This window comes from Silurus meridionalis, chromosome 4 (genome assembly GCF_014805685.1).
Source record: "Silurus meridionalis isolate SWU-2019-XX chromosome 4, ASM1480568v1, whole genome shotgun sequence".
Classification (NCBI taxonomy): domain Eukaryota; kingdom Metazoa; phylum Chordata; class Actinopteri; order Siluriformes; family Siluridae; genus Silurus; species Silurus meridionalis.
The window spans coordinates 25,167,862-25,182,683 of NC_060887.1; positions in this window are offsets into that span (position 1 = coordinate 25,167,862).

The following is a 14,822-nucleotide window of genomic DNA, read 5'->3' on the forward strand; positions in this document are numbered from 1 at the left end:
GTTACATTTTATAAGTTTTAATTGATTAACCAAAGCCAAATTTATTTACTGTACATATCTAATACAACTGCTGATGGCTATAAGTGCTTAGTTGTAGTATAAATGAGGTTGAGGATGTGTACTACTAAATTAAAATGCTTGCTAGATATAGTTTTGAACATAGTAAGCTTTAAAATACTTACACAGTAGGAAAGAAGTACCTCAAGTTTTTATGGGAAAGGTGAGAGAGATGAGTGGGATTGAATGAAGTCACCTAATTTTCAAGCATGTCAGATGAAAATGTCATAGAGAATAAAATGTTTTGACTAATTACATTGACAAGGCATTTAAGAAACAACACTGCATGCTGACGTATACACAGATGTATATTGTATATTGAGTCACAGAGCTGGTCAGCATTATGATACCTAATAATACATGGATAGACAGCCAGAGTGACACAGATGAGATCGTGTAAGTACGAGATGAGGGGAGGTCAGAGTAATGGTTAGTGTGTAATAACTGTGTGTTTGGGTAGAGGGCAAAAACAATGGTTGTGTTTGTTGGACAGCATTACAGCCTGTATCTCTGGAGCTGCCCCGTGGGTGATTGAAGTTGCTGACATTTTAAGACTATTGAAAACAAAAGCTAATAGGCAGTGCAGTGTGCTGAAATCATGTCTGGTTCATGTTTAACAAAACAAGGTCACTGGGGTTGTCAGGCCATGAATTCCATAAATAACTTGATAATGGGATTTTAAAGCAAGCATCCAGCAACCTTTCTCTTCTCCAGTGGCTCCCCCTTAGCAGGGACTGTAAGACTGTAGGAGTGTGTGGTGTGATGGTGTGTGTGTGTGTGTGTGTGTGTGTGTGTGTGTGTGTGTGTGTGTGAAAGAGAAGATTAGAATGCAAATGGATGCACACCACATCCTCATAAACAACAGTGTTCATTTAACCCACGACCTCTCCATTTAACTGCCCCTCAAGTCATTTGTGCACTGCCAAGCACGTGCAAGTGGACCAAGCCTTGGCAAAGGCAAAGTGTGTGTGTGTGTGTGTGTGTGTGTGTGTGTGTGTGTGTGTGTGTGTGTGTGTGTGTGTGTGCGCGCGCATGTTACGTGTGTATGAGATAGAGGAGTTCAGAGTTTACCACTTGCACTGCTCAATTAATCTTGTCAGCATGCATTTTCAGGAAGACTGAAAATACCTATTAGCATTTCTCTGCGTTTTTTACCATCACATCTCTCATCTTACTTTTTTTTTAAGGATTTACCATTGAAATAATAACTGAATAAAGATAACTATTGCTATGCTTTCACCGATATCTAACCCCAACCTTAATCTCAGTATCTTAAATAAAAATTTTAGGATTTTAAATAAAAGCAATTAAAAAAGCCAAGGTCAAAACCGGCAAATATTCCTGTCCTTGAGGTCCTTACCAAAATAAAAAAAAAACATGCTTCCTGCCAATGCACAGACAACAGCACTTTCAAGCTTTAAGCTTAATCTTTATATTAAACAATAAAGACCCAAACAGAAAAAGGGACATGTGAAAGCAAGGGCATTCAGTGTGGAGACTGAGGGACTTTGAGGCTGTAATGTAAGAGCAGCAGTCTAGCGGGGTTCATTTAAAAAGCGGCAGGGCCCGTCCCTTAATCCTGCGCCGTTTGTCGTGGCTAATTATGGCGGACAAGCCTCTTTATCGAACCCGCTCCTGCCAGTGGCATTAGGATGCATGAGCCACGCTTGTTGTTTTAAACGTTCTCATTAAGCACACAAATCAGCACTGTTGACAGAGTGCTTTTGAATTAAGCGTAGAGCACCCTCCTCATCGTGCGTCGTGCTACGCCGCACTAGCAGGGCCTAGGACAAGGAGCAATTTATAACACCATTAGCCACACTCGCCGAGGTTACAGGCATCAAAATTGTTCCCGTCTAATTATTCTTAATGGATACAGGGAGGCAGCGGAACTGGGGACAGCTTTTTCATTAGCCCTCAATCAAGGAAGCTTGGGGGTTGGGGGGAGTGAGAGGGTCCAAATGCACCAGCACAGGCGAGCAAGTCTTCCTGTTTGTGTGTGTGTGTGTGTGTGTGTGTGTGTGTGTGTGTGTGTGTGTGTGTTTTATTGTCACAATAAGAATGGATGTGAGAGAAAGAAAGGGAACAGAACAGCTCAGCACTGACATGTCTTTCAGCGCAAGCTACACAAGGAACATTTGTTCTCCGTCCCTGCCATGTAGTGCTCAATTGTGGCTGATTAAACGAGGAAGATTTTCAGAGCTTTTAGTGAGGAGGATTAATGCAGGAATGAATTTAACGAGCCACATTTAAAAGTCTCCACTCAACCACTTGTTCATCAAATAGAAATGACGTTTGGGTGCCGTCATTTGTGGAGGAGTGTTATTGATTGTTTTTAAAAGGCGCTTATGTGCTCGGCCCATGTCCTTCTCACATAAAAAAATAAAATAAAAATCAACAGACTAATTCATGAATAGTGTTAAAATCTATTTTATTATAAACCATACAATCGTTTCAAATGTTTAAGATTTAAAGCTGATGTGGAATTAATGGATACAGATCCTGCATTCTGTGTAGGGCATGTGACTGCCAGCGATTCACATGTATTCTGTATTCTTATGTAGCTATTCATGTAATCATGTTCCCCTGTGGTGTCCTCCATCATCTCATGTCTGCTGCCTTATAAAAGGAGGAATCCAGAGAAGCCAAATTGTGAGTGTTAACCATCTTTTACAAGCCATTAAGCGGGAGGGCATTATCACATATCGAAGTCCCTTAACGAGGACTGACATATGTGAAGGAGGCAGTTAGTGCCTAACATTAAGATGTGCCAGCTCACTGATGAGATGGGACATTGTCCATGGGGGAGATATCAGTGTTAATTAGGGGATAATCGCTGGCTGGTGAGCTGCATGTTCTCTCTTTCTCACATTCTCTCTCTCTCTCTCTCTCTCTCTCTCTCTCTCTCTCTCTCTCTCTCTCTCTCTCTCTCTTTCCCACACTCACTCCCTTTACCACCCACAATAACCCCAAAGGACAGATGTGTAGATTATTGCTCATTTGAGCGCTGTGTAATTTAAACTGATTTAGCTGGAAACCACACACATTCATACACAGTGGGCCTGTGGACTGAGGCAGGATGACTGTTCAAGTATGGAGTATAATTTTTTTGTTGTTTTTTCTGTCCAGTTAAAAGTGGAGTCTCTTTCTAATCTCTCTCTAATTGACTTATAGATGCATTACACTGTGAAATAAAAATGTATCCTGGACAGAATGTATCCTGACTTATCTTGGTTAGGTTCAGGATCTATAATATACATTCATACAGGGCAATTTTGCATAACCAGTCTATAGATCTGCATGTTTTAGACAATAGAAAGAAACACAGGGAGCATATTTAAAGCTCTGTACAGACTGTATCCTGAATTCATGATCGAACCTTAAGCTGCGAGGTGGCAATGATACCCACTGTTCCACCATGCTGCTTTATATTAGCAAAATCTTAAAGAAATGTTAAGCAAGTATTAAAGACAGAAAGTGGAAAACCTGTACTGTTATATTTTATGGTAGATGTGATCTGGTCCATTTTATGAATACTGCTTCAACTTCTTTCTCAACTATCCTTAAGTATAGAAGATATAAACAGGCATTCTGATTCATGATTAAGAAAGGATTTCATGATGTGTGGTTGCATATTGCAAAGCATTCGTTAACATTATGGGGTTAGTTCTGACCAACTGATGTAACTCTCGACCCACTCTCTAAGCGAGCACTAGAATCACTCCAAAGTTAAAAAACTAAAAAATATGCTAATGCAATTAATGATTATACCTGAGTAAATATGGTTGGTGTGAGGCACGGTGTAGAACAGAGTGTGCTGACAGCTTGTGGCTATGCTTCTCTCTCCCTGCAGGGCATGGGGTCAGCAAGAGTGACAGAATCGGGCTAAGCAAGCACTCGGATGCTCCTCTTTAGCCCATAGCACTTTGTGTCACAACTCCAAAACATTAGTTGAATACATGGGTGAGTGACCACTGCAGGCAGTACGAATGTCTGCCTGCATGTGCATGTGCATGAGTGTGTTAGTGAGGCAAGGCAGAGAGAGAGAGTAAGTGATGTGTGTTTAGCGTGAATAAGTCCGTTGAGCAGACTCTGGCTGATTCCTCAATCTGCCTTTCTAAATGAACCAGAAACTCTTACTTCATTTCACCCCTCCCTTTTCTTCCCAGTCAGTGGGATTTACAACAGTGGACAGGGCAGAATAATGCCCTCTAGCAAGCGCAACCAATCAGCTTAAATTATGGCCCGTACGTGTGCAGGAGAAAGTTAAGCTGAGCTTTGAACGAGCATTGGCTATTGTGGCTACAACGATGAACACCAGAATCCACACCTTTAATAGTACCCTCGGAGAAAGCTGCTACTAAAGACCAAAGAGTTCTCAATGTAATAGCAAGACTTTGCACACAGCTTTACCACAATGTTGAACTTAGCTATTAGTATAATCATCAGTTTCGCAATGCAAAAACTATTTACCATACTTTTTCTTTCACAATGTATATGTTTGAAATTCTATTTCATATGGTATATAAGCAATAGTCTCGTTTTACATAAGGAATTGTGATAATATAATTAATCTGAAATTTTTGTTCTGTAATTAATTTCACTGATTTAAAAGCAAATTTAAAAGCAAATAATCCTTCCATAATATGACCAACAGAAAAAAATCCCAGCTGGTATAAGCATATCTTAAGGGAATTTGAATGTTGGTTAAGTTTTAGTAATTTAATGGAAAAAGGGCATTTGTTGTTCAGAGAAGCAATGCTTTTTTTTGCACATTTTTTGAGCTCCAAGTGCAGGTACAACTGGAAGACCAGATACGGGCATGTGCCTTACTAATGTGCCCTAAGTGCAACTTGCAACAACAAGTGGTAATAAATAAAAAGCAGATATTTTGCATTACAGTGAGGTATAGTCTTAAGTCAAACCTTCTCAATTTTTTTATATAGAAAGTATGTATTACATGCAACATCTAGCAACATTTCTTAAGAGACACACATCTGGAAACTTAATTGCATCTGAATAGCACTGTAGTCTGTTGCAGCTTCTGGCTTTGTGTAGGAAAAACGTGCCAAACACAGGCTAAATATATAATGATGGAAAGACCATGTTTGGTGCTATCCAGCTTTATTGTTTGTTACCACAATCTTAGCCTCAAGATGAGATAAAAAAAAAAAAAAGTTTAAATGAGGGGAAAAACATGCAATTAAGCATGACTAAAAGACAACGATAGGCCGTAATTAATATTCGATTAATGCCTGAGGAATTTCTTTTTAAAGTAATTAAGCATTTATTAATGCGATTTGTAACCCCTGAAGTGTCACAGAATATGCTAAGTGGAATGCTAATGTTAAATTGCTTCGGCCCCCCCACTGCTGAAATATTCCTCCGCTGTACTCTTACTGATGCCCAATTAAACATCATGTCACTCTGAACTTTGATGGAACCTGACCATAACTTTTATTGGTCCCAAATCAAACCTAAACTTACATTTACCTACAAACATATTAAGATACATTGAGCTAATACTCTGAACTTTAACTCTAAGATCTGTTCAGATGCCCTAGGAACTGTTTAATAAGTACAATCTACAAAACTCTTCTAATAATATATAGCTAGTACAGGTATATCCTTTAAGATGCATGCTATGATTATTTTCTTAGAAAGTTGTTTAAGTCACAGACTCCAAATGAATTCTGGGAATTATCTTACTTTTACTATTAGTCTAAACAGCATGAGGAAGCAAGCAAGGGAGATAAATTCTGGGAAAAATCAGCATTCCCTGTAAATCATTGAGTGTGTGTGTGTGTGTGTGTGTGTGTGTGTGTGTGTGTGTGTGTGTGTGTGTGTGTGTGTATGTGTGCGTGTGTGTGTGTGTGCGCATGTGTGTGTGTGTGTGTGTGTGGTCATGAGGGCTGACAGCAGGCTCCGCGGGCACTGAGCTGTGCCATGTCCAGATCCAGGATGAACTAGAACACTGGCCAACATGCTGACAGGGTCTCACTGCCCCTCTTTCTGCCTAATTTAACCCTGTTCCTCCAGCTCCTACAACCTGAACCCCAACAAGAACAGACACCCCCACCTCTCCACCCCTCCCTCAACCACTGAGCTCAACTCACTATCACTGTCAGCTTTCTTCCTTACCTTTGTGAACATGTCTAGCTCCCTCTCTCCCCTCCGATATTCTATTATCTTCCATAATCCATCTTTTTCTTTTCTTCCTATTCCATTTCAATTGACCATCACTGTTTCCTTTTTACAAACAGTCCACTACCACTGTCTCTACATTTTACTCATTTAGCTTGTGTAGCTTTTCTGTGTTTCCCTCTATCCCTTTATCCCACTTGTTACTTTGTTTGTGACAAGAGCATCCCTATTAGTTTTTTGAAGCCTGCGCTCTCTCAACTTTTCTTTTGCTCCACATAGAAGGATAGAAAGATCTCTAAGCTGGCTTGCTCTGTGCTACTTTAAACATTGCACATTGCTGCTTGTATTCTCTCTGTTGTCACTTTTTTTGATACCTCTGAGCCTCCAGCCTCCCACTCCTTACACTGATATATATGCTGTCTGTCTGTCAGTCGGTCTCTGGTCTGATACACAGTGAAACTAAGATTTACTCTTTGCCTCTCTGGTAAATAACAGGATCTGGTCCTTAGGCCAGCAGGTATCCACTCTCCTACCCCAAGCAGCATCAGTGACTAGCTAAATCCAGCCTTTATCCTCTACCTTGCCAGTGGGGCACAGGCATAACTAAAGCCTGGCTCTTTTTGCCAGAAGAGATGGATCTTTACTTGCCCAATGTTCTGGCATACAGCATTATTTCTCTGAAACATGCTTTTTGAATGTAAAGCTGCTAATCTCTACACAGATCTCTTGCCATCTGTTTCTATATTCCTAGCAGCCAATGGTACAATCAAGAAGCTGCAGATGAAAATAGAGAAAGATGGGCTTAAATTTAGTGGTGAGCAATGGATTCATGCAGGGTCATGTTCCTTATGTTTACAAGAAGGTATCTTAGGTAGTAATTGCAACTTCAGAAACAACTGATAGCTGTGAAGGCATGTAAGATTATTTAAACATGACAAAATACACTAAATGTATTATACAGTATGTATAAAATGTATATACATTTGAGGTAATATAAAAATGAGGTAAATGAAAATGTACTCTATGGTTTTACAGATAAAAATATAAAGTTTGTGTCTTTGTTTTCTCTTTTACTGGATTCTGCATTGTCTTCAACAGCTACATACTGGCTGAATCATTATCCATATACTGTATATCATTTCACTTATCCTTCGCATCCATATTCCCAGTTGTTTTACTGTACTTCATTTTAAACACTTGAGTGTTTTTTTCTCCTTTCCATTGTTAAAAGTATGAATTCATGACTTTTATCCATGACTTTTATCCATGACCTTTTCGTGGAAACCAGTTGAACAGAACTATTCAAAAGATATAAACTGTTTTATTATATTTTTTTTATTAGTTTTGTGATGCCACTGTTTCACACAGGTGTATAAAATTGATAGACTGAACTATTAGTTACATAACGGTGCATGTTAGATCAGGATTAGTGCCTAGACATATCCACAATGGCACTAAAAAACATTTTTCCTATCTGTGATTCAGGTCAATCCTCCTCCCAGTGTGAAGTAACGGTCTTTTTATATATCCTCATCCCCTGCCACCATCCACAGTCCCAGGCCTGCGTCTGCTTTCCCAATCCCTTTTTCCCGATTTCATGCCTAAAGGTCAAAGTTTAATAGGCAGCAAAAGAATAGGTCTGCCACAGACACAACAAACAGGGGCCCATGGGATCTGTTTGCTTACTCACTCTTTTCATTCCTCCTATCCCTCCCCTCCTCCGCCTTTTCCTTTCTGCGCCTCGGTTCCCTCCATGCAGGCTGCACCAAGTGAGGCCCTGTCAATATCCTGTCACCAGATCAGTGCTTTATACCTATTTGCAAGGTTAATTGCCATTTCAGCGGCTTGTATTTACACAAGAAGGCCATGTTAGACAGCTAATAAAGACTGGGAGGCAGCAAGCTCGACAAATTAACAAAAGAAGCTGGAAGCAAAAGCTAATTACCACATACAGTACACAATCATCTGCACAAACAAACAAGCCACTCGTGCCCTGGTAGCGTTTGCTACGCAAGGAGCATGTTTCTCTATATGCGAGCTGACAAGCTGAGAGAGTGAAAACTAAACAGTGTGAAATCAGCCAGAAGAAAGGGGGAGTGGATGAGGCACTATTGTAACAGTGAAGTAGTGAGGTCATCAAGAGATAGCTGCCAGTTTGTGTGCACAGTAGTGAAAAATGTCAAGTGCTGGATTCAGCTGGGTGGAAATTCTGTAGATGACAGTAAGACAGATGCAATAAAATAAGAATCATAGGCTAAAAGCCTGACTGCCTTCCTTAGTTTGAGGTTGTCTGATCAGCTGGAGCATTACATAGCAATGGAAAACAAAATTCAAGTCAATGAATGTGTGTTGTTTTTCTGATTGTCTTTTGACTCTTTGTGTTGAATTTCTGTGGATGCTCTCTCCATGTCTTTGCTGTGATGGACTGGTGTCCCAGTAGGGGGTGTCCTCACTTTTTTCCTTCAACAAGCATTGACTAGGATATAGTGTTTAATAATGAATGAATAAATAAATGAATGAATTAATAAATATCGTCTGCATGACAAACCTTTTTCAATTCATATTTATCCATAGAACTGTTCTCTGACACTCATAAGATGTCTAAATGCATTCAAAATCTGCTTCAGAAAAGTTGGTAACATCTGATTAATCCTTAAAACTAGCCCTAGTCACCCTTCTTGAAGCACAAACACACTGGTTTATTAGCACATAATTTTCCTTCATAATTAACAACATCTTCTCTGAAGTATCTGCTGCTGAAGACTGGCAGAGATGTAAAGAAAGGAGAGACAGAGGTGAATCTGATGAGCTGGCTTAGTGACAGAGCTTTCCAAATCCCTATGTGTGTCCAAGCTGTGTTGTCAGCTATAGTGTGTCCACACCCTACTACGCGCCTGTCCCAGTAGGGGACGCAGGCAGGGTCCGAGAAAGGAGGCGGAAGATAGTGGGGTTTTAGATAGAGGTGGTGGTCTGTCTTTCTGGCAAAGATAATTCACCTGTAATATATGCAAGTGAGGAAGTGATCACACATGCACACATTTATAATCATTTTGCTAACTGTTCCATGGTGCCTTCTTTCCCTTTGTTTAGGCTAAGCGTTCTTTCTCTTTTGGTTTAAAACCTCCTGGGAGTAGTGATCAAACCCCCAGACACCCCCCACTTCACCATCACCACCACATTGAGCCCCAGTACTTTGTCAGAGTCAGCAGCAAAAACAGACGATCAGAACTAAAATTAAAGAGGAGGAGGAAAAAGTATTGATTAGCCTTCAGTGCTCCACGTGGGTTACTCTGATCGATTAGGAGTGTAAGAGCTGAACTTCAGCCCCTTTACATTTCTCCCTCTCTTACTCTCATATTCTCTCTCCCTGTCTTTCCTTCTCCCTCTGTCTCTGGGGCTCATTGTTCGTGAAGTGAGTGATATAATAGTTCTTTGAGAAATCGTGGGTAGAGCTAGAGACATGCGGCTGGTGGTGGCGTCTGGCTAGAGGGGGAAGCTGAGAGTGAGACACCAAGGAGCAGTGAGAAAGTCTCAATGACAAAAGGTCAGGGCAGCTGGGCTTAGAGCGATTGGGACCAAAGGGAGTAGGAGGATAATCTGCTAAAGCCCAAAAAGGAGAGATTCAGCATGCGCACCACCCTTGTAGGGCCCAAGAGCAAATTTGCACATAAATAAAGAGCCAGTGTCGCTTTGAGCGAACAGGTTTAAGAAGAGAGAGAGAGGAGACAGTGAGACTGCAGCTGTCTGCCTGTCAGATAACCGTTTGGCCAATCTAAAGCTCTTCATGCCTCCATTGGTTTTGGACATTCTGGGAGTGGGTTTTGAAAAAGCGATAAGATTTTTAGCATAATTATGATTATGATTCACACTTTCTGAGCCTGTTGGTGGAGCCTTCAAGATTCCTAGAAAAAAAATCAAAGACACTTATGCAGAAAAACACATACATTGATTCTTGTTTTTGCACAAGCACAGACACATACACATGCAAATGCAGATTTTCTTTTAACAATTTGACCGTTAACAATATTATATACATTGCAATAACTTACTCTTTGCATTGTAGACATGATTACATACAATTATTTGATGACAATTTTCTTGAACAATTTAACAGTAGATAAAGGCCCCATCCATTTGACCTACACTGACACACATTACAATTTAAGGAATGTATTATTGCGTAAGGTTTTATTACACCCAATCTACTTCCTTATTAGCCAGCATTAAAAATAATATGTTGGTACAATGTACAGAATGTACAGTTTAATTTAGTTCAACAGTTCACTTAAGTTCAGTTTAGATCATTCTTAACTTCATAATTTCAGTCATTTAGGAAATTCCCATTTAGGCCATAAAATCTCTGCTTGTATAGTCCACTTTTGGACACTCAGCACTCCATCCACAGGCTTGATCATAAATCAACTGATTCTCACCATGTCAAATCATGTTTGTGTCATAAAAGAAGTCAGTAAAGGCCATGTATATGAAATTTAATATTGAGACAGCAGTATGATTTTAAATGTAGAGTAACAAAATAATATAGACCATATACATAAAGTGTATACAAAAAGTGTCGGGACTATAGCCTCAAAGTAGGGGCTGTAAAGTGTGTGAACTTTTTTCTTACCAGTGTGTGTTATCTCAACTTGGACCTCATATGTTCTATGAAAACATACTAACATAGAATATACATGTATATTACACAATATTCAGTAAAATATTCGATGAATTTTATAAAGTTATTTAAATATATAGCTATGCATCCTTGGATTTTATTTGACCTAAAATAAAACCTTTATCATCTTCATCTAATAGCTATATTTTGGGAAAAGTTCTGGGCAAAGAAATACACAGTCCATCACAGAGCATTATGTATACCCAGAAGAGCATGCTCTTTTAAACCTTACATAGACCTGCATGTGTTTGGACAGTAAGAAACTGTAGAAATCCATGCAAAACTGAGGGGAAAATGTGAAAATCTCGACAGTTAGTAAATCGTAAAAGAGCTCAGCTTAGGATGAAAAGCAGGGAGTTGAACAGTGAGACTGCAGCTGTCTGCCTGTCAGATAACCGTTTGGCCAATCTAAAGCTCTTCATGCCTCCATTGGTTTTGGACATTCTGGGAGTGGGTTTTGAAAAAGCGATAAGATTTTTAGCATAATTATGATTATGATTCACACTTTCTGAGCCTGTTGGTGGAGCCTTCAAGATTCCTAGAAAAAAAATCAAAGACACTTATGCAGAAAAACACATACATTGATTCTTGTTTTTGCACAAGCACAGACACATACACATGCAAATGCAGATTTTCTTTTAACAATTTGACCGTTAACAATATTATATACATTGCAATAACTTACTCTTTGCATTGTAGACATGATTACATACAATTATTTGATGACAATTTTCTTGAACAATTTAACAGTAGATAAAGGCCCCATCCATTTGACCTACACTGACACACATTACAATTTAAGGAATGTATTATTGCGTAAGGTTTTATTACACCCAATCTACTTCCTTATTAGCCAGCATTAAAAATAATATGTTGGTACAATGTACAGAATGTACAGTTTAATTTAGTTCAACAGTTCACTTAAGTTCAGTTTAGATCATTCTTAACTTCATAATTTCAGTCATTTAGGAAATTCCCATTTAGGCCATAAAATCTCTGCTTGTATAGTCCACTTTTGGACACTCAGCACTCCATCCACAGGCTTGATCATAAATCAACTGATTCTCACCATGTCAAATCATGTTTGTGTCATAAAAGAAGTCAGTAAAGGCCATGTATATGAAATTTAATATTGAGACAGCAGTATGATTTTAAATGTAGAGTAACAAAATAATATAGACCATATACATAAAGTGTATACAAAAAGTGTCGGGGCTGTAAAGTGTGTGAACTTTTTTCTTACCAGTGTGTGTTATCTCAACTTGGACCTCATATGTTCTATGAAAACATACTAACATAGAATATACATGTATATTACACAATATTCAGTAAAATATTCGATGAATTTTATAAAGTTATTTAAATATATAGCTATGCATCCTTGGATTTTATTTGACCTAAAATAAAACCTTTATCATCTTCATCTAATAGCTATATTTTGGGAAAAGTTCTGGGCAAAGAAATACACAGTCCATCACAGAGCATTATGTATACCCAGAAGAGCATGCTCTTTTAAACCTTACATAGACCTGCATGTGTTTGGACAGTAAGAAACTGTAGAAATCCATGCAAAACTGAGGGGAAAATGTGAAAATCTCGACAGTTAGTAAATCGTAAAAAGAGCTCAGCTTAGGATGAAAAGCAGGGAGTTGAACTGTGAGACAACAACACGACTCGTTGCACCACCATGCCACTATATACTACACATCAACAACTGTACATTGTTTGGTATTAGTTGCTGGTCACCTGACAAGTTGTTGACAATCTATTGATGGTTTCCTGACTGGATGTAGAGTCATTATTATAGTGGATTATTTACTGTTAGCAAATGTCCATAAAACAATATCACAAAAGTCTGCTCATCTTTTTATTCCTGAACACTACATTTCCCCAATAAACAAAAAAATAAACCTAAAGCCACAGCAATACTCAGAAATGTGCAAGACACTATTCACTAATCTTAATTAATTCTCTGTTTCTTTAAAATCTTACCCATAATGACCAGAGTTGATCACGGAAGTAGACACGTTTAGACTTGTGTTTTAAGTGAGTGGAATTGGACTAGAATTGGACCTAGCAGGTGGTATTGATCAACCTAGGGAGTTATGAACTAACTGTCATTTCCTTTTCATGGGTGGTTCAATAGATATTGACTGAGGAATGAAGCATGTGCAAGTGCTTGGACTTAAGGGCTGGATAGAAAAGATGAGAACAAAAGAGAAATTGGAGAGGCTGACTGTGCATGCACAAGTACATATGCAGAGGCCTTTTACTCATCAGAGTGCATATACACGCGCACACACACATACACATGCACACGCACACACACACACACACACACACACACACACACACACACACACACACACACACCTACCCCTGCCCTCTCTCATACACACACTCTGCACCTAAAGTGACTGAAGGGTGCATTATGGTGAGAATACAGTTCACGGGTAGAGGATCACAGAAGTTTGACACAAAAGGTAAAAGAGCGTAAGGCAGTGAAGAGAGCTACACACAAGTATCTCTGTAGGAGCAGGATTTAGGCATGTGTGACACACAGGATGTCTAAAGCAGCTCTGCAGTGGCGTGAGGCTGTTGGACATTGACAGGCATGCTTGGTCCACAGATCTTTCTCAGATCACAGCCCTCCCGCAGTGAAAGGCAAATCTCTAACTCGTCCCAGGCTACCCACCATGCTTAGCTTAGCTCCATTTCACGCTGAAGCCATCGGCCTAAAAGCCTGCACAGCTAAAGGGATAAGACTGGCCACTTAAGGCAAGCCACGTTTATCCTCTGTAGCTTTAATTCCATCTTAACAGACATTCAATGCCTTTTATCCTTTCCAGTATTCCCTCAAACCAGACTGCTGTTCTACTGCATATGACTCTGTGGTGGTTTTTGTCTACTTATTTTTAAGCTCTCTGTAGTTATTGCTGCAAAATCACTTTGTTGACTTTACTCTCTTTTCCACCTCTACACTTGCTTGCCTACAACTGCCAGCATTCATCACAAAAGGGTACCCATATGATCACCCCTGCTTTCCTTTATACTTACAGCTCTCTAAGAGAAAATTGGGTGAATGACATGCATGGCAAAGCAAGAAGGAGAAGAGCGTTTCTTTTTAAGAAGGGAAAAAAAGATTAGGCCCAACACCCTAACACCCACCCATGGGGCATGAAGCTACTGTAGCAATTGCAGTACGTGTGGAAGGAAGAGCTGTTCTTTGAATAGGAGCCATTACTAGCATCCTCCTTGTGCAAGACACATGCTCCCCTGAAGACTCATCGACACAAACAACTCTAAGCATGTTAGCTTCAGCAAAGCAAACACTATACAGTTGCGTTGGTTGGCTAGGAAATGGGGGTGCAAGTCCCTCAAAGGCAGTATGATTACAATACAAAGCACAGGATAGGCCCAGAACGCCCCCATGTAGCCCCTGGAAACACCTAAACATATTGATGTAGTGATTCAAAAGAATGGAAAAAGCATGCATGTATTATAAACAAACATATAGTATAAAGCAATCATCTGAACTATATGTACATCTCTGTCATTCTGTTTTTGTAGATGATTCTGCATAATACTGCTTGCTAAGACTATATTTCCTTTCCCATTCTATTGAATCTCCCACCGTGACTCACCAACCTGGCTGAGGGTGTTACTGTGTCTGGGTCAGGGTTAAATCTCCCCCTTCTCTCTCTGGCTTTCGGCAGTCTTCCGTAATACCTGGAGTAGTCAAGCATATGAATAAAGGTGAGGTGAAATGACTTGCCTCCTGACTTGACAGAAGTGCTGAACCACAAAGAACACCTTGAAGGGCATGTTAACTGTCAATAGAGTTTTATGTAAGCCTGCACACTATTAACATAAAACTAAACCTCTTTTTCTCACTCTTTCTAACTTGTTTTTCAACTAGGCGTGTAAGAATTTGTAAAAATGCCAC